This window comes from Periplaneta americana, chromosome 15 (genome assembly GCF_040183065.1).
Source record: "Periplaneta americana isolate PAMFEO1 chromosome 15, P.americana_PAMFEO1_priV1, whole genome shotgun sequence".
Taxonomy (NCBI): domain Eukaryota; kingdom Metazoa; phylum Arthropoda; class Insecta; order Blattodea; family Blattidae; genus Periplaneta; species Periplaneta americana.
In genome coordinates this window covers 18,088,130-18,107,299 of record NC_091131.1, presented here as the reverse complement: position 1 = coordinate 18,107,299, position 19,170 = coordinate 18,088,130, and the positions used below count along the sequence as shown (strand labels likewise).

The following is a 19,170-nucleotide window of genomic DNA, read 5'->3' as shown; positions in this document are numbered from 1 at the left end:
CGTGGACATTGGTTACATGATCAGCAATGACGACATAAAAGTATGAAAATATTCGCCTTCAAAGCGAATATTCTCAGCGCGATCTTAGGATTATCTGAAGACCAGGCGATTGTGCATACGAGAATAAATTGAGACTGGTCATGACTTATTCTGAGTATTGTGAAAATGTTGAGAATGGCTTGGAGTTGACTATGTATTCGGGCCTAATTCTTGAGAAGGAAAAACAAATGTTAAATTGCTTTCCGTATGCACATATTGAACACTGAATTATTATGTACTGTATTGAATGTCCCATATAAAATAATAAAATCCTAAATTACAGTATTAGAGAACTAGCTGATTATTAAAAATTTCTTCACAATTCTGTCCAGAAACCATCACATCATTAGTCACATTTCTCATTGTGATTGATGTACTTAATCCTATTGCAAGCACTTTTGAGTTAAAGTTTCTGTTTTAGAAGTATAGTAAGCATTTCAATGCAGTTTTTACTTCCAAAATTACTTTCCACCTCTAGCTCAAATTTAGCCGAATCTACTTCCACTTTATTCTTAGTATCAATCCAGTTTACTTCATGATAGCGAAAAACCTATTAGTATCAGAGTTTGTAACTGGGATGCTTAATGCAAAAGAAAGAATTCTTTGAACCTATATCATGTATCCTTCATCATTGTTGAGGTTTCGAAGTATGTAGAGGTTCAGGTTCGATACAGAAGTAAATTGTTTCTTCATCACTGTTGTTGAGAACTTGTACGAAATTTCCTAACCTGTTGCAAACATAAATGAGGAGCATCGTTTCAAAACGTATTAAGTCCCCCAGTGGACGAAATTAAATTTGTTACTTTCTATTTATTTATATTTCATGCTGTGAAGTCTGATGGTTCCAAGTCGTCATATTTGTAAACTGTGAAATCAGTACTTAAAAATGGTTTTGTGTAGTGTTTTGAAAACTTCTCCGGTTTACGAATAATCCAGTTTTTCGTCGTTCGTGTAAAAAAATTGTAAGGGGCACATAATACGTTTTGAAACGATGTTCCTCAAATACGCTATGAAGTAGAAAGTCGAAGACATATTATAAATACAGAATGACCCATAAGTAATGTCATTAATTTCAGGGGGGTTTTCTCAGAGATATTTCAAACAAAAGTTTTAATACAATTTTTCTTGTTTTTGCTTTCTTTTCGAGATAAAAATTGTTTTATATGAAACATTTCATAGCATGTTTTGGGAAAACTATTGATTTAATTCTCAATATCTTCAGTAAATTTAAGAAAGCAGTGTATTGTGATAATGAATGATCGAAAGAATTTCAGTTTTGTTCTTTAAATGTACAGAAATTTGATCCGAACAAATGTAACTTTTCTTTCTCCAAAGGAATTTGTCAATGTTATATTTGTTCGAATCTAATTTCTGCTCATTTGAAGGACAAAACTAAAATTCTTTCAATCAGTTATTATCATAGTACACTGCTCTCTTAAATCGGGTGAGAATATTGGGAAATAATAATAATAATAATAATAATAATATTATTATTATTATTATTATTATTTATTTAATACTATACACTTGAGCTACATTAGGCATTGCAGCCCGAAAGAACAGAAGCTCGTGCTCGGGCGCAGTTCAGATCAGTTATACAAAATATATCACAAAATTAAGAGAGTTCATTGAGCACAATAATATTAATAAATGGTAAAATACATACAGCATGTAATAATAGGGTCTATATACAAATAGAAAATACAAAAGTACATAAATATTAGAGTATCAATTTTTAACTCAATCAGCTTAAACAATTAAATAATTAATCTGATTTGTTTCTTAAATCTATGTGAGTTAAGTGTACTTAGCTCAGGGTAAGCTCTAATTAATGTATTATATATTTTGGGTCCAAAATTTCTGCTGTGTTTTAATCCAGCATTTGGGAGTATTTAGAAACAAACTGTAGTTTTGTCTCGTCTGGTATTCATGAGGATCAAATTTAAATTTAAATTAATTTAAATTAATTCATGGCTTTCCCAAAACAAGGTATGAAATATTTCATGTAAAACAATTTTTATCTCGAAAAGGAAGCAAAAACGAGCAAAACATTTTTTTTTTAAACATATCAAAGAATAACCATCTGAAATAAAATTAATTACATTACTTACGGTTATTCCTTGGTGTATAGATTTAGATCTAGCTGATGCTGAGATCAGACAAGAACGTGTTCCAGTAACTTGACTGAAAGCGCTATTCAAATAGAAGTTTGAACAAACCGTCGGCATAAATTCAATATGAATTATATAAAACACAATAAAGCAATTGAAATTGATTCTGATGTTGAGATATACAGGGACATCACTTTATTTTTACCAACATTTTTAACATTAACCTGGCTATACTCGGAGACACTGTTGCCCCCTTCCATTACAGGAGTTTGATGTTACTAGTGCAATATGTAAACAAATCATTTTACTAGGTATAGGAGGAGAGAAAAGTAGAGTATCCATTTATGTTGTAGGGAAATACGATATTACGATTTTCAGTTTGATCATCACTTTTACGGAATTTATCAAAATACAGTAGAGTAGTAACATTTTTTTTTTAAACTCAACTTTTCAGGCGGCTATGTTCGTTATGTAATGTCTACTTTATTTAGCATACTAACTATTGGTGTTAACATACAATATAGAGAGTGCATTTAAATTGAGGGGGTCATAAGTAAAGGGCTGTAAGTGCACTTAAGTTACTTTTGAGAAATTGGGGTTTAAATATTTAAGCTTTCGTGAAATCGGTGAAATTTTTATTTAAATTTTAATGTGTGATGCGATTAAAATATCCCTTTGCCACTAAAATTTTAGATACTTTAGCTTACACTGGATGCACTTAACTCATGTTATTACAAATGTCACTAGCATTCCTTTGCTTCTAGCCACCTCAATTCAGAAAAAGCTAAACTGAATTTTTAAACAAGTTGCTGAAAATGGTTGCCGTTCATTACAATGCAGGCTTCAATTCAGTACGCATATTATTAAAAACATTTTGAAGCATATTCTCAGAAATTGAATTTATCGTTTCTTGAATATAATTTTTAGTACGATTTTATTAATATAGGTTCTTTCTTCTATAGAAAACGCAATCATATTTATGAAACACACTATACACTGCAGTGTTTACTTCAGTGCTTGAAGACTTCGAATGCAACAGCGGCCGTAAGTTTGTGTGTCTGACGGGAGCAAGGACATTAGTGAAGGGGTGGGAGTGAAGTACACTCAGAAATGCAGGTACAATAAAAATGCAAGTAAAAATAAAATGATGTCCCTGTACAAGAACATGCACACTAATCAAGATTTAGAATGTTGAGAAGCTACATTGTAAACGGTTTTTTTTCTTTTGGGTATGAAATTCAATTGGTGAAATTTGGTTTTCTTTTTAGATTTATAAATTCTTAGTAGAAAATAGAGAGGAGCAAACAGTTTTGCATCTGTAAATAAAGCTTACAATTAGTAATATGTAAGTGCACAAAATTAGATAGCAAGAAAAATTGGTGTATACCAGTTAGATAGTTGAGATGTCAAAGTCCTGCTGGCTGCTCCTTTATATGAACGCAAACTAACATGACGTGACGGAGATGTTGACATCCTCACACCTGAAATGACTTCATTATCAGATGCTGTCTCACTAATTGTCCGCAGCGCCGTGTTACACAAAAGCATTAAATATATAGTCCGCGTTATTAAGGGGACACTATGGTGAAATAATGTTGAAAAATTAAGGCAATCAATTGTTGTTATTTTTTTGTTTTGTTTTTATGGTCGTAATTATATTCGAGACTGTAAATGATCAGCCATATAATAAAACGTGGCCAAGCATACTGTGCGTGAGTGAGTTAAGAGAAATTTATTTTTAATGTTATTCTTGGCGGTAATAATAATAATAATAATAATAATAATAATAATAATAATGATGATTTATTTTAGCTGGCAGAGTTAAGGCCGTTAGGCCTTCTCTTCCACTCAACCAGCAAAAATTATACATACATATGCCTGAACTTACAAAGAATTCAACAATTTGATTTAGATAAGAGCTGCATGTATACAAGAGTTATTTACGAATTAAACAGCAAAATACTACGAACTATTAATTAAACACTGAAATACAAACTATGTAGCAGAATTAAGCTAACATACATAGAATGTTAATATAGGTATTTAAAATAATGTTAGATGATAGAAGGAGATTATTATGAGACAATTTTGAAAATACAACACTATCAGGATACATGTCTAAAGGAAGGAGTAACAATGTAGACAGTGATAGTTTAAGTCAGTATGATTGGAGTGAAATGCTAAGAAGGTTATCTTTTAAGCTGTTTTTAAAAGTGTTTATTGTCTTGCAGCCCCTAATACTTTGTGACAGGGAATTCCATTGTCGCGAGGTAGATACTGTAAAAGATGATGAATAACGAGATGTTCTATGAAGAGGTATACTTAACGCGCCACAGATAAGTGATCTGGTATTTACGTCGTGGTTAGAGAATAGATAAGGGAAACGAGACGAAAGGTAACTTGGTGTTGAGGTGTGCAGAATTCGAAAGAGTAAAGACAAAGAGTGTAAAGTTCTGCGTTCTTTAAGTCGGAGCCACGAAAGACTTGGGAAGGACGGTGATATGTGATCATATCGTCGGATGTTGCATACGTATCTGACGCACATATTCTGAACTCGCTTAACTCGCGGTAGTTGTAGACGTGGGAGTGGTAGCCCTGGCCTCCTCAATTATTAATTATCGCTATTTTTTTGTGTCTTTAGTTGGTCTTGTATAATTATTATATCTCAGAGTCCCCATAACTTCCTTGACTCCTCCTCTCTATCTTAACATGGTTCTGGTAATCACGGTGGTGTATGTTGTGTTATGTCACTCTAGAATGGCTCGAGGAATGCGTCCCTACAGTATTGCGAACACTCTGTATACCGGTACATTTCTTGAACTTATTCCATTGTTTTACCTTCAGTTACTATTGTCCTTTTATTTTTCTATTCTTTCTTTACTTCTTTTTTACTTTTCTTCTTTCCTTCTCCCTGTATTTTTCTCGTCGTATTTTTTTTTTTACTTATTGTTTGTTATTTCTTTCAACTCCTCATTTTGATATTTTTATGTATTTTCTTCACTGCGTATATTTTCCTTTCTTTTATTCCATTTTTTTACTTTCATGATTACTGCCCCTTCACTTTCCTATATTTTTATATCTTTTTTATACCTTTTCTTTCCAACTCTCCATTTTGCTATTTTTATTTATTTTCTTCACTCTGTACAATTTTCGCTTACTTATTCCATTATTTTGCTTTCAATTTTTATTGTAAGGTGCTTAGGAAAATATTTGGGGTAAGAGGGATGAAGTTATAGAAGAATGGAGAAAGTTACAGAACGCAGAACTGCACGCATTGTATTCTTCACCTGACATAATTATGAACATTAATCCAGACGTTTGAGATGGGCAGGGCATGTAACACGTATGGGCGGATCCAGAAATGCATATAGAGTGTTAGTTGGGAGGCCGGAGGGAAAAAGACCTTTAGGGAGGCCGAGACGTAGATGGGAAGATAATATTAAAATGGATTTGAGGGAGGTGGGATATGATGATAGAGAATGGATTAATCTTTCTCAGGATAGGGACCAATGGCGGGCTTATGTGAGGACGGGAATGAACCTCCGGGTTCCTTAAAAGGCATTAAGTAAGTAAGTAAGTAAGTAAGTATTGTTTCTTGATTTTTTTTCTATTTTTTCTTCTTTTCATCTCTGAAATTTTTGTCGTCTCAATTCTTTAATTTCTTTTTCATTATTCTTTCCAACTCCTTACTTTTATATTTTTATGTATCTTCTTCCGTGTGTATACCTTTTTTTACGCATTTCATTAGTTGACATTCAGTTTTTGTTGACTGTTTATTTTTCTATTCTTTTTGTTTTTATATTTCGTCTCTTTTCCTTCTCCCTGTATTTTTATCGTCTTATTATTTTTATTTTTTCTTCCAATTCCTTATTTTGTTATGTTTACATATTTCCTGGTATACTTTTCTTTCACTTATCCCATTGTCTTACTTTCATTTTTTATTATCCCTTTATTGTTATATTTTTTTAAATTAATTTTTTTTATATTTTGTCTCCTTTTTTCCCCCCTGTATTTTGTCGTCTTATTTTTTTATTTTATTTTTTTTTAATTTTCCCTATCTACTCCTCATTTTGCGAAGTTTATATATTTCCTTCTATAGGCTACTTTTCTTTCACTTATCCCACTGTTTTACTTTCAGATTTTATTACTCCTTTATTTTTCGACTCCTCTTTACTTCTTTTTTATATTTTTTATTTCCTTCTGCTTGTGTTCTTGTGTCTTAATTTCTAACTAATTTTTTATTATCCCTTCCAACTCCTCATTTTGCAATATTCTTTATGTTACGGAATATGTATGAAGAGACTTTTTTGTGTTAAATTCTAACGTACCTTGTTTACATGTTTCGACCTATTTATGGGTCATCCTCAGAACTAGTTGTTGTTGGTCTTGGCGCCTCTTGTTTTGTTTCCTGTGAGGGTGTGTTCGTGTGGTATACCCTAGTACAAATTACCCTAGTACAAACCCTAGTAATGCCGCACTTCGATTATTGTGACGTTTTGTTAAGTGACCTAACTTCTGAACTGTCAGTCAAGTTACAGCGAGTTCAGAATATGTGCGTCAGATACGTGTGCAACACCCGACGATATGATCACATATCACCGTCCTTCGCAAGTCTTTCGTGGCTCCGGCTTAAAGAACGCAGAACTCTACACTCTTTGTCTTTACTCTTTCGAATTCTGCACACCTTAACACCAAATTACCTTTCGTCTCGTTTCTCTTATCTATACTCTAACCACGACGTAAATACCAGATCACTTATCTGTGGCACGCTAAGTATACCTCTTCATAGAACTCTTGTTATTCATCATCTTTTACAGTATCCACCTCGCGACAATGGAATTCCTTGTCACAAAGTATTAGGGGCTGCAAGACAACAAACACCTTTAAGAACAGCTTAAAAGATAACCTTATTATTAGTCCACACCTGTGGAGTAACGGTTAGCCCGTCTAGCCGCGAAACCAGGTGGCCCGGGTTCGATTCCCGGTCGGGGCAAGTTACTTGGTTGAGGTTTTTTCCGGGGTTTTCCCTCAACCCAATATGAGCAAATGCTGGGTAACTTTCGGTGTTGGATCCCGGACTCATTTCACCGGCATTATCACCTTCATCTCATTCAGACGCTAAATAACCTAAGGTGTTGAATAAAGCGTCGTAAAATAACCTACTAAAATAAAAAAAAAAAACCTTATTAGCATTTCACTCCAATCATACTGATTTAAACTATCACTGACTACATTGTTACTTCTTTCTTTTAGACATCATCCTGATTGTGCTGTATTTTCAAAATTGTCTCATAATAATCTCTTTCTATTATCTAATATTTTTTTAAATATATTAACATTCTATGTATTTTAGCTTAATTCTGCTACACAGTTTATTTCAGTGTTTAATTAATAGTTCATAGTATTTTGTTGTTTAATTCGTAAATTACTCTTGTATACATGTAACTCTCATCTAAATCAAATTGTTGAATTCTTTGTAAGTTCATCCATATGTATATACTCTTTTTTGCTGGTTGAGTGGAAGAGAAGGCCTTACGGCCTTAACTCTGTCAGCTAAAATAAATCATTATTATTATTATTATTATTATTATTATTATTATTATGGTGTAGAGTCAAAGAGTGTGTGTTCTGAAATTGAGTTGTGTGTTGAGAATTTCGTTGGGGTGTGTTTTCGTGTGTGTGTATAATCTTTGCATTTTCTTCACGGTTTACTCCTCCGCTTGCTCCGTCTCCAGTTTTTACAATGGTGCTGGCGCCTCCGTGACCCAGTGCTGCAGCTCCTGGGGCTCTCCGCTGCTCGGAGGCTGGGGAAGTGGCACTCAAATGATTCACGGCGCCTCACTTTCTCCGCTTTATTTGGGCACTGAGGAATTCAGAGCGCGTTCTCGATTCGCAATAACACTTTCATTGTGCGCGATAATTTGGATTTTAGATAATGGGCCGAACAGGAATCCAGTTCTGCAGAAGGCGTAGCCTACTTTCCTTTATTGTTTTGCTGATAAATGTACAAGTTACCTTAATTTACCTGACATGTTACACTGAGACAGCCAAAAACACTTTCGTCAACATATGAAATACAAGGTCCCTAATCGTTTGGGAGTAGTCGTAAATGGCTAATCCACTTTCCTCTTCGACCAGAATTCTAAAGTCATTGAAATAAAAAAATCCTAACAACTTATGAAGAATTGATCAATATTTGGCAATAAGGTGATATTAGAGGCACTATGTTACGAGTGTTAAATTAATCACTTAAAGTAATTCATCTCATAAGATATTATTGATACATATTTCTAGAGTAATTTCTAGAGGTTTGATTTATCTGTAGTAATGTCACGAGAGGTCTGAGATTTATCTGGGAAAATCTCAGACCTCGAGTGACATTTATTAGGACTATTTAATGAATAAAATAAAAATGTAAATAATGTATCCCTAAAATTCGATCACAAAATGTTAATAATTGTTTATTAACGAATACGTAAACTATTCAGACATTGTGAAGTTGAAATACTCGTAGATGAATATCGATTATTGCAATAAAGATATTCGATGTTATTATTCAGTAATGACAATTGCGAAATACAGGTTTAACAATGTTAATTACATGTACTGCACTTTTCTCTTATTATAACATAAATACATTTTCATTATCTGCTGAAATCATAATTTAATTTAACAGTAACAGTGGGGACAGCTACATACCAATGCTTATGTATTCACAGCGAGACATGTTGCTACACAGTGAAGCCATCTCTGTATAGATAGGCCTAATTAAAACACGAATTTTATTACGCCATACGGAAGGCAGTTTGATCAAAGGTCTTATTATTACTATGCAAAGTCTTTGGGTTTGATATGCGATGATGTTACATAAATTTGAACATCTGACTTTCTATTAATTGTTTCATTTCTTTCACAAAACACAAGTTTTATAGGTTATGTTACCTGTGGGAGCAGGACCAATGTCAGCTGTGTCTTATTTCGACCGTTACATTCAGTGCTACACGAAAGCATTTCTTTTATAGCTCCACAAACGCATTCTCGCTGTAGTGTGTAACGGAACTAAAGCTGCATCTACACAGTTCAATATTCCAATCGCGTATGCGTGCAATCTGGGAAGAATATTGAAAGAATCAAGTTTAAAAGGTACGTTCAATTAAGATGCATAAAGATTTTGTGTCTACATGGTGCGCCGTTTTGAACGTCTTCACTGCGTAAATATATTAATTAATATTAAATATCAATCTTGCATTCATTGCTTTAAAGTTGAAAGAAAAGTTTAACCGTGTAGTTGCATCTTAATGTATTCATGATCATCAATTCATGGGGAAACAGTTGACGACAACGACTAAACAAAAGAACGATCATGCGATAAATTGATAGCGATGAATGTAGCTGCTAAAATTATCGCAAAGTCTGACTGTGATTGGTTGGAATTCAAAATTTCATTACACTTCATTGGTCGAAAGTGGAATGACGTCATATAAACGAAATAATCTAGAGAAAATCAAAACTCTATTACACGATTAGAAGTAAGTATGTAAATATTAGGAGAAATAAAGTACTCTAATACAATAAATTATTAATTGACTTACTAAAATACTAAACTGTCTTGAAAACTGGTTATCGTACCAACTCATCATTGCAAATATTCCGCTAGATGGCAGTACTATGTTATGATGAGCTGTTCTCTTCTTATCGGTTGTGCCAACTATGCAATCTTCATTGAACTCTATAGACGATTACTAGTCAAGAAGGCTTTGTTGATTCAATTTCATTTTTATTAATACAGTTGCATTCCACTTCAATTATCAATATAGGCCTATATTAAACAATCTCTGATACGTGACTATCCATAATCTCATACGTCTGAAGCTATAACATAACCTAAATAATATATACAAGATATGATAGAAAAGTTTTAATTAAAGATGATTAAATAAACAAGAATAATTTTAAAAGTGCAATTATTGACAGTACAATATTGGCAAAAAATAAACGAATGCTAGGGAGATGATAAAAACAAACAAATGCTAAGAAGGTGATAAAAATCAAATCCCGGGAGTTGTTACAATTTGTAGAATAAGCAGCCACGATTGGTTGAAATGCGTCGTTTTCTATCGTTTTGTTGGTCAAAAGTAATATGATGTAGTAAAAGTGTAATGGTCATTGTAAAAGTGCTGAGCTTTTTATTATAAAATGTACTTTATGAAAATAATTCGTTGTTATTTTATTTTTAGCCGATTACTTTTTAAGGAAAATTAGATAACATTCATATTCATGCATAACAAATATTTTATCCAAATAAGATAAAGTTAGAGTCCAGCAATCAATGTAATACAGCAGATAAGGTGTAAAATGTCATGTTTTTACTCATAGCTGTCTTAGTTTCTGATAAAAAGTATATAAATGTTGTGAATTTTTAACTTCCGAGAAAATGAGCGACAAAATAAACATTAAAAATATTGCATTTTCAAACACACATGATACTACAATTTTATTTTTAAAATTCACAACAAAGTCAGCCACTACAGTCATCTGTAACATCGCCAACATGTCAACAAGCATAACAATTTTACCAAATAGTTTCGGAGATATGTATATTTTTATTTATTAGTGAAGGGATGAGAAAAAAAGTAGTTTCACACACAAAATTTGTTACGTAATTAGGAATACTAACAATTAATTTTTTAATTAAATTATATTCCGAATTACGCAGTAAATTCAACATGATTATTTGGGGCAAAATTTGACCTCACTGTCAGATCTCACCTCGAGATTTGCATCAGAAATTTCTGACATATATTTGTAAAAATAAACTTAATTTAAGAGCAAAACCACGAGCTTTCTTGTCTTCTTGAATATGACAAGTTGTCAGCAAATGAATTGAGAAACATAAGATTCAATAACAAAGTTGCGAAAATATATATTTGATATACGTTCTTTTATTAAAGTTTCCATTTTACTGTTGTATTATGTAAAGCAATATAAGTTTATGACTTGATATCGTGTCATATATGAGCAATAATCTGAATTTGATAAGGATTACTTCGACCTGAATTCCAAACTGTGTCAAAATATAATATTCTAATATAGAAATTCTCTTAAATGGGATTGTCATCAAAGATTACCTTAGGTAAGAATGCTACACCTTATCAACTCGAAAAATTGAAGTAAATTTATTTCTCACAAATACACGGTAATATTATTCAGATCCACAACTTACTGTATTTCAATTCTGAATAACTTTCTTGCACGATCATTCTTCATAACATGAAACTACACTGAAATAGACCCATACTAATACTTAGTTACCATTGTACGGTATTGTTTTGCTAAGGCTTTGGAATAATATTGCTCTAAATTTTGAATGCAAAATATATTGTAGTTGCAGTTTTAAAAATATGATCGTGCAAAAATTTTTTTACAATGTACGTTTCTGAAGTTCATTACAGAATCTCGGAAATTGAAATAGTCGCTCTCCTCGTTTTTCAAACTTTTCCTCGATTTTGTAAAAAGCACTTCCCAACGTTGTATTTTAATATTCTATTACACAATTTATCACCTTCTTACAAGATATTATAATACTAAATTTAAATTTGCAATACTATCAAGTACACTGAACTGTTCTGTTATTTATTAGCCAGCAAGAAACTTTAATAAAGAAAGTTTCCACTTGAAAGTTAGAGATTTAGACGCCCATTTCGACCTTATTTTGCGCATTTCTTTCATTTGACATATGAACACTTAATTTTGTTTAAAATTTATAGAAAATAATGTTTTCTTATAGATATAAAGTACAAAAAATGGTATAAAAACTTTTCGCATGAAATCTGTCAAGGAAAATCATCTTTTCATTTCAGAATATAGTTTATTTGTAATGTTATTACCAAACAGCGGATTTTCGTTCCCTACACAGCAACAAGACGTCACGTCCCTTGACTTAAGGAGGGAGCGTAGGAATGAGTTCAGTGACCTAACGTTCAGTATCGGGACCGAAAATCCGCTGTCTGATTATTACTAAAATTCTTATGTTAACTGTTATATTGTACAAATATTATTATAAGACATTACTGTGAATTGTAATATGTTAAATGTAATTTATTCTTGATAATTTATGTTACGAAAAAGTGAAAATATCCTCGTCATATACGTACCATGTTTATTATAAGAATATTTATGTTAATTTATATCTCCACTTAATAATTAGGGGAGAGTCGGGTAGTATCGGACATCGGGTAATATCGGACAGTGAGTTTCTTTCATCTACCACACGATGATAGTACCTGATTGACATGGTTACGTTTCTGTGATGTCGCATAGAGAAACGTAACCATGTCATTCAGGTACTACCATATAGTAGTAGATGAAAGAAAAGCACTGTCCGATACTACCCGATGTCCGATACTACCCGACTCTCCCCTAAACATCGTTTAATCTCGTTGACCAGTAGTGTAATACGTACTCGTACTTCTGTGTCATTCTTCAAACAAGTTACAAATAATTTAACATATAAATAGTTAAATATCTTAAGAGCCGTTACAATTGACTCGTACTCACACCATTTACATGAGCATAGCTCCAGTTCGTCACTCACGTATGCAAGTCCAGCACAATATTCCGTCAATAATTCATCTTTCCAATGTACAACTGCACACCTTCTATAAATATATTGGAAGAAGTTATATTAAAATCTAATAATTGTCACAGATTATTTTGGTTTTAATAGCGTACACGAGTGCTGGAAATGTGTGCTACTCGTCTCCAGTAAGAAAATAGAAAGGTAGAATTCCCAAATATTCAGCATCCAATGATTTGTCATTGGCGTGTACTAATTGAAATTGTCCCATTTGCACAGAATATAGCCACGAAACTGGAATTTTATTTTGAAAAGGCTGTTTTGAGCACAATTAAAACTACCACGTAGTCCTAAAAACTTTGCACTCACAGCAGTAACAAGAATAAAGGAACCGTTACTTGCGTCACATTAAGATAGTACTGAATTAACAGAGGCTGAGTGGTTATGACTTATGAGTTACATTTTGAAAGTTAGGTGAAAAGAACACAAATTTCATATCATGTGCTGGGATCAAACACGTGTCCTTCCTGTCCACGTCTGATCTGTCTTAGCCTTTGTAATCGATAATGGGGAAAGAATCGTGTAACTATAGTCGCGACGCTGTTATTCCCGGCGTGACTCCTCCTCTTTGCCTACGTCTTAGGAAGTGAAAACTCTACAAAGTCTAGGTAGGTAGTATCGTTCGCCATTTTTGTTCTTTCGTTGCCAAATTACCATGCGAGAAATCTATTTGCCACACTGTTAAATATCATCACGTCGTAGCTCCTATGATAATAAATCAAACGCACTGTAATTCAGAAAATAATTGAGCGGCAAATAACGTCTTCGTGTGCTTTCTGCGAACGCCAACGAAAGAGCCAAAATGGCGGGCGATTATATTAAGTATTTATCGAGCCTTAAGAAATGAATAACGTCTTCATCAGCGAATCACAAGACGCACACGTTTAAATGTAGCTGACCTGCAACGCGATTGGCTGCCGGAAATTAGAGCGACGGGACTATACAGACGTGGACAAATTATTAGACAAAATTAATTATATGTACAACAAAGCTATATTTATCGTCAGAAATAATGAACAAAACTGTATTTTGCACAGAAATAATGAACAGAAAATTGAGTCTGGAGGTTACTAACATTTTGTGAACATTCCCTTATTCTTTATTAACACGTTGATTTTGTCAGGGATGCTGGAAACAAAAGTTTTACAATTTATTTGAATATTAGCATCATTTGGCCAGATATCAGACATTGCTTAAGTGAGTCTATGTTTTGTTGTAAGCCTATTTTTGTTAACTTTCTTCTTCAGTATAGATAATATATTTTCAATTTCGTTCATGTCCGGCCTTCTTGCAGGCCATGGGAGAACAGACTGTTGAATATCTTCTGCAGTATATAATTAAAACACCAGTAGTACCAACACAGCCAGACAAAATATACTTAACTATTGGAAAAATATAACAGAAGATGTAAACAATCATCTTTACAACAATAGAGACTCTGTGAATTACACTGATAGTTGATATGACGAATTATATTATGTTTCCAAGAAAACGTTTTAGTCTAATAATTTGTCCACGTCTGTAGATCCTCAAGCGAGAGGGAAATTACTTTAGAAAACTGTTAATTACTGAATTGGTGTCAATCGCTCATTTTTTACCCTACTGCACAAGAAATTGCTCTGTTATTAGAATAAGTAGAGAGTAAACTAGACATACAACTTCGAAATTTTTAAATTTTTCAATTGCTTCCAGTTTACTCTGCAAAATTTGGTTTTTTTTTTTTTTTGTTTTTTTTTTTTTTTTTTTTTTTTTTTTTTTTTTTTTTTTTTTTTTTTACATCAGTCCTATTCTAACGAGTTCTCTCTCTGTCTTTACACTAGTTTAACAGCCAGCATAACGCCAGCCACTCGTTTCCTCTCAGAAATGTTTGCACATTAACGTCACTATGTTGTATCGAAGCCTGCAACTGAAGGAACGACATAGCTGGAGCATTTCCAAGAAAGTTGAATTCATTACTACTTTAAGGCGGAACATGCTTATACCTACGTTAAAAAATCTGTGTTTGGACAGGTTTTTCAAGAAGCACTTCAATTCTATCTCATCTTTGCAAGTTCATCCTGTCATAAGGCAATCAGTAAATTAATTAAATAAATTAACCTATCAATAAACAGAATCAATGAACGTGACCAGTAGATTTAAGTACACAAAGATTAGTTCATCTTTAATTTAATCTATCAGCTTAACCTATTGATCAATCTGCCAGCCGCCGCCGTAAGCAAACTCCCTAATCATCCGAGCAATGGAATCCGCTTGGTCGGCCAATAGATCGATCAACCTAGTAATCGATCTAATATATGAACAGATCGATCATTGTAACCAACTTATAGACAAACCCAACCAACTAATTGATAGACACTCTTGCTAAGCAATCCAACAATGAAGCTATTTCATCGACTCCGAGGGGGCAATATTTAATATAATTAAATATGTACCAAACCTATATGAACATAGAATTATTCCACTTCAAAAACAACTAAGTAAACTAAAAGAACTCCAAAAGGAAATAACATTTCAATGGATACCTAGTCATTGTGGTATACCTGGAAACGAGAAAGTCGATAATATTGCAAAACAGGCAACTATATTTGCAACCAAGACTTCTTCAAGTGATATTTCTATCCAGTGATTTTGCTTCAGTAAAGTCTCATTTTACAAACCTATGGATCAACAATTGGCTCTCTCCTGACAAAGGAAAAATTTTACAGTCTGTACAAAAGAAACCAAATGTCCTGCAAATGTACAAAAACTTGCCCAGACATGTTCAAACATTTTTAACAAGACCCAGAACAGGTCACATTGTCACACAATTGTACCTACATCGATTTCACATTTCTGATAATCCTACTTGTCTGTGGTGTAATAATCATGATGAAGATCTGGAACACATTCTTCTATACTGTCCATCCATAAACCACAAAAGAAGTAAATTAAAATCATCAGCACCAGTTGCAGAAGACACAGTCCTGCAGTATATATTGACTACACCCCAACTCTGGCTACTAGCAACAGGATACAGTAAGAAGATTGATTGACCGATAAATCCGTCTAACCAACAGATCGCTGAGTCTAGTAATCAATCGATGAATTGGGAATTCTACCGAACAAAATGATAAACGAATCAATCTTTCAAACATTGAAATCATTACCCACTCGAATAAATAAAATAAAATAAACCAAATACATACATTAACGAATATCGTATTGCCAATGTGACTTTTCTATGGCTCTGATAATATTACTTCTAGCACGCGGTAAACATTTACATATATTGATGAAATAATGAAAGCAACGTATGTTAAAGTTTGTGTACGCATTTGTTAGTTATAGGAATGGACTCGACTACAATACGAGTATTTATCGCACACAAATTGGGAAAAATATCTGACTTCAATTAAAATCACTCTGATAGTAATAAGGCTGTTAGGATTGTTGTACTCTTATCACAACGATTTCTCGTCTTTCTATTCCGGATTTTCGAAAGTTCTTGCAGTCAAAATCGCAGCACTCGCCCACATATTGCTACGACAAACCTGTAATTGTGTTCCGTCCTTTGTTTGGCAACCATACATCATACTTTCCTGACTTCTTACGCGGGCGTAAGTAACATTATTTTGTCGGCTATAGATCTCTATCTGATTTATAGGCCTAATGTTTAGCAAGATACAACCATTGTGTTTAAGAGAGGCCTAATTCTACTCTCTTGGGACAATGCAGAATAATTTGCACGTCAACTAGAGTTAGATTCTATCTGCAAAGGAACTTTTCACCAACCATAGTTCTACTTAATAGTTTTAGTCGTGAATGTCGTCTTAGGTTAGATATAGCGACGTGCCTAACCCATACCACGTCAATCCCACTGTGAATGCTTCTACCGTTACTTCCACGGACTCATGAAGTTCAAAAATGAACTTATTTCAAGGTCTTCCAGGAACTGTTCAGCCGTAAGAAAGTCTTTCAATGATCATGGTACACACAGCTGGTAAAAATTCGTTGTGCATGAAAAAAAAAACTATGGTCTTTGGTTTACATCACGTTTACGCTATGGCCGTTGTGTTACCCCGTGTCGGTTTAGATTCTAGCCTAGTCATAGGCCTACTGACATCACGCCTCTAGAGTCCCACCGCGTTTAATCGAGTCGAAAAAAGTTCAAACATAGCACTGAGATAAAATTCACTAGGGTAGCCCTATGGAAACTCTTGACGATAACTTGAATTCATGTTAATATTGGTGGTGTAACATCCGGGATTGATTTACTGTCAGTTGCATTAGTGATATGCAGAATGTAGCAAAAATTCATGTTTATGAGAGAAAATCCTAAGAGATGTCAATTAACACAGCCTAATTAATCATGTCAATAAACAATTTTATGAAGTAAATATGTTATCTTTTATACTATTATTTATTTAATATACACGGTGTCCCAGAAACGTCGTCCACATTATTTGAGTAGGCAACCCACATCACGCCATCAGGGATTGGTAAACGTGCTGAGTTAACAACTTTTAATACTTAAAATGAAAATAAACCTTAATCACCTCTGATATTCCTTCAAAATGCATCCAACATGATACTAGAGCCATGCAAGTATACTACAGTATAACTTGAAATGGATGGCGTTTCTGGGGCACGTTGTATAATAGCGACTAAATTTAATGTTATTTCACTACAATTTTATGATCATATTTTACATACAAAGAAAATACCTCTGCAAGATTTAATTAATTTAAATGTACTATACAAATAATTGCGCAGAATATGTACAGGGTTTTCAGGGATATTTTTAGCAGTCTTTATAGTGTTTTTGAGGAAGTTATGGCAAGATGTTAAAGGAAGTTAAGTAATGGAATAAATTGATTACGAGAAAAATGAAAGAATGGACGGAAAACTATTCTTATTATAGCCGTTGGGCGTCACTTCGCCAAATTGACTGATTCAGTAAATGGAACATACATTTTTAACTGCCCTGACAATAAGAGATTAAAAGTAGGCTGAGCAATATTTCCTGGTTAATCCAGTTTATTTATCCATTACTTGCGTTAACTATTCTCTATATTCTAAAAGAAATGAAAAATAGTAGAAAACAGTCTTTGTTCGACAGAAATTTTGGAATCTCTTTTGCCAGACGTCAGATCAATATTCCACAGAACGTTCCTGGAAGAATTGGGTGAAGTTTGTATTGTGAAAATGTTATATTTATCAATACAGCTTTATTTTAAACCTTAATTACGTTATAGCATTTCATTAACGACAGGAGAATAGCAAATACTCCTGGAAAATGTCACATTCATCTTTGTTCAACACAAATTTTGGAGATCTCCTTTGTCAAATGTCAGTTCAATGCGCCACAGAACTTTCGCGTTAAGATCCCGTGACATTGGTATTTTATAAATATAGTACTATGTATCAGTAGTGTTCTTTTAAATCAGGATTACGTAATAACATTGCAATAATGACTCATCATCGTATTTGTTCAAAACAAATTTTGAGGATATCCTTTTGTCAAATATCAGTTCAGTGTTGCACAGAACGTTCGAGTTAAGAACCCGTAAAGTTGGTATTGTAAGAAATATAGTACTGTATATCAATAGTGTTCTTTTAAACTAAATGTACATAGGCTATGTAGTAGCATTCCAATAATGGCAGGAAAATATCACAACATCGCTTATGTTCAACACACATTTTTGGGGGATCTCTTTTGTCAAATGTCAGTTCAGTGACACAGAACTTTCGCGTCAATATCCCGTGAAATTGGTATTTTATAAATATAGTACTCAGAATAAGGTGCTTAGGAAAATAATTGGGGCTAAGCGGGATGAAGTTACAGGAGAATGGAGACAGACACAACACAGAACTGCACGCATTGTATTCTTCACCTGACATAATTAGGAACATCAAATCCAGACGTTTGAGATGGGCAGGGCATGTAGCACGTATGGACGAATCCAGAAATGCATATATAGTGTTAGTTGGAAGGCCGGAGGGAAAAAGACCTTTAGGGAGGCCGAGACGTAGATGGGAAGATAATATTAAAATGGATTTGAGGGAGGTGGGATATGATGATAGAGACTGGATTAATCTTTCTCAGGATAGGGACCAATGGCGGGCTTATGTGAGGGCGGCAATGAACCTCCGGGTTCCTTAAAAGCCAATAAGTAAGTAAGTATAGTACTGTGTATCAGTAGTGTTCTTTTAAATCAGAATTACGTAATAACATTGCAATAATGACAGGAGAACAGCAAATACTCAGGGAAAATATCACATCATCGTATTTGTTCAACAAAAATTTTAGGGATATCCTTTCGTCAAATATCAGTTCAGTGTTGCACAGAACGTTCGTGTTAAGAACCCGTAAAGTTGGTATTGTAGAAATATAGTACTGTATAT

At 33.5% G+C, this 19,170-nt stretch overlaps 1 protein-coding gene across 1 annotated transcript in view; it reads right to left on the bottom strand.

The window, feature by feature from the left end:
- LOC138714692 (trypsin-1-like) overlaps positions 1-3,610 on the bottom strand; it is a 77,316-nt gene extending 73,706 nt beyond the window's left edge. Inside the window, exon 1 of the mRNA XM_069846755.1 lies at positions 3,538-3,610. The gene's annotated coding sequence lies outside the window, so the exon portion shown is untranslated. The remainder of the gene's footprint in view (positions 1-3,537) is intronic.
- Positions 3,611-19,170: the final 15,560 nt, after the last annotated feature.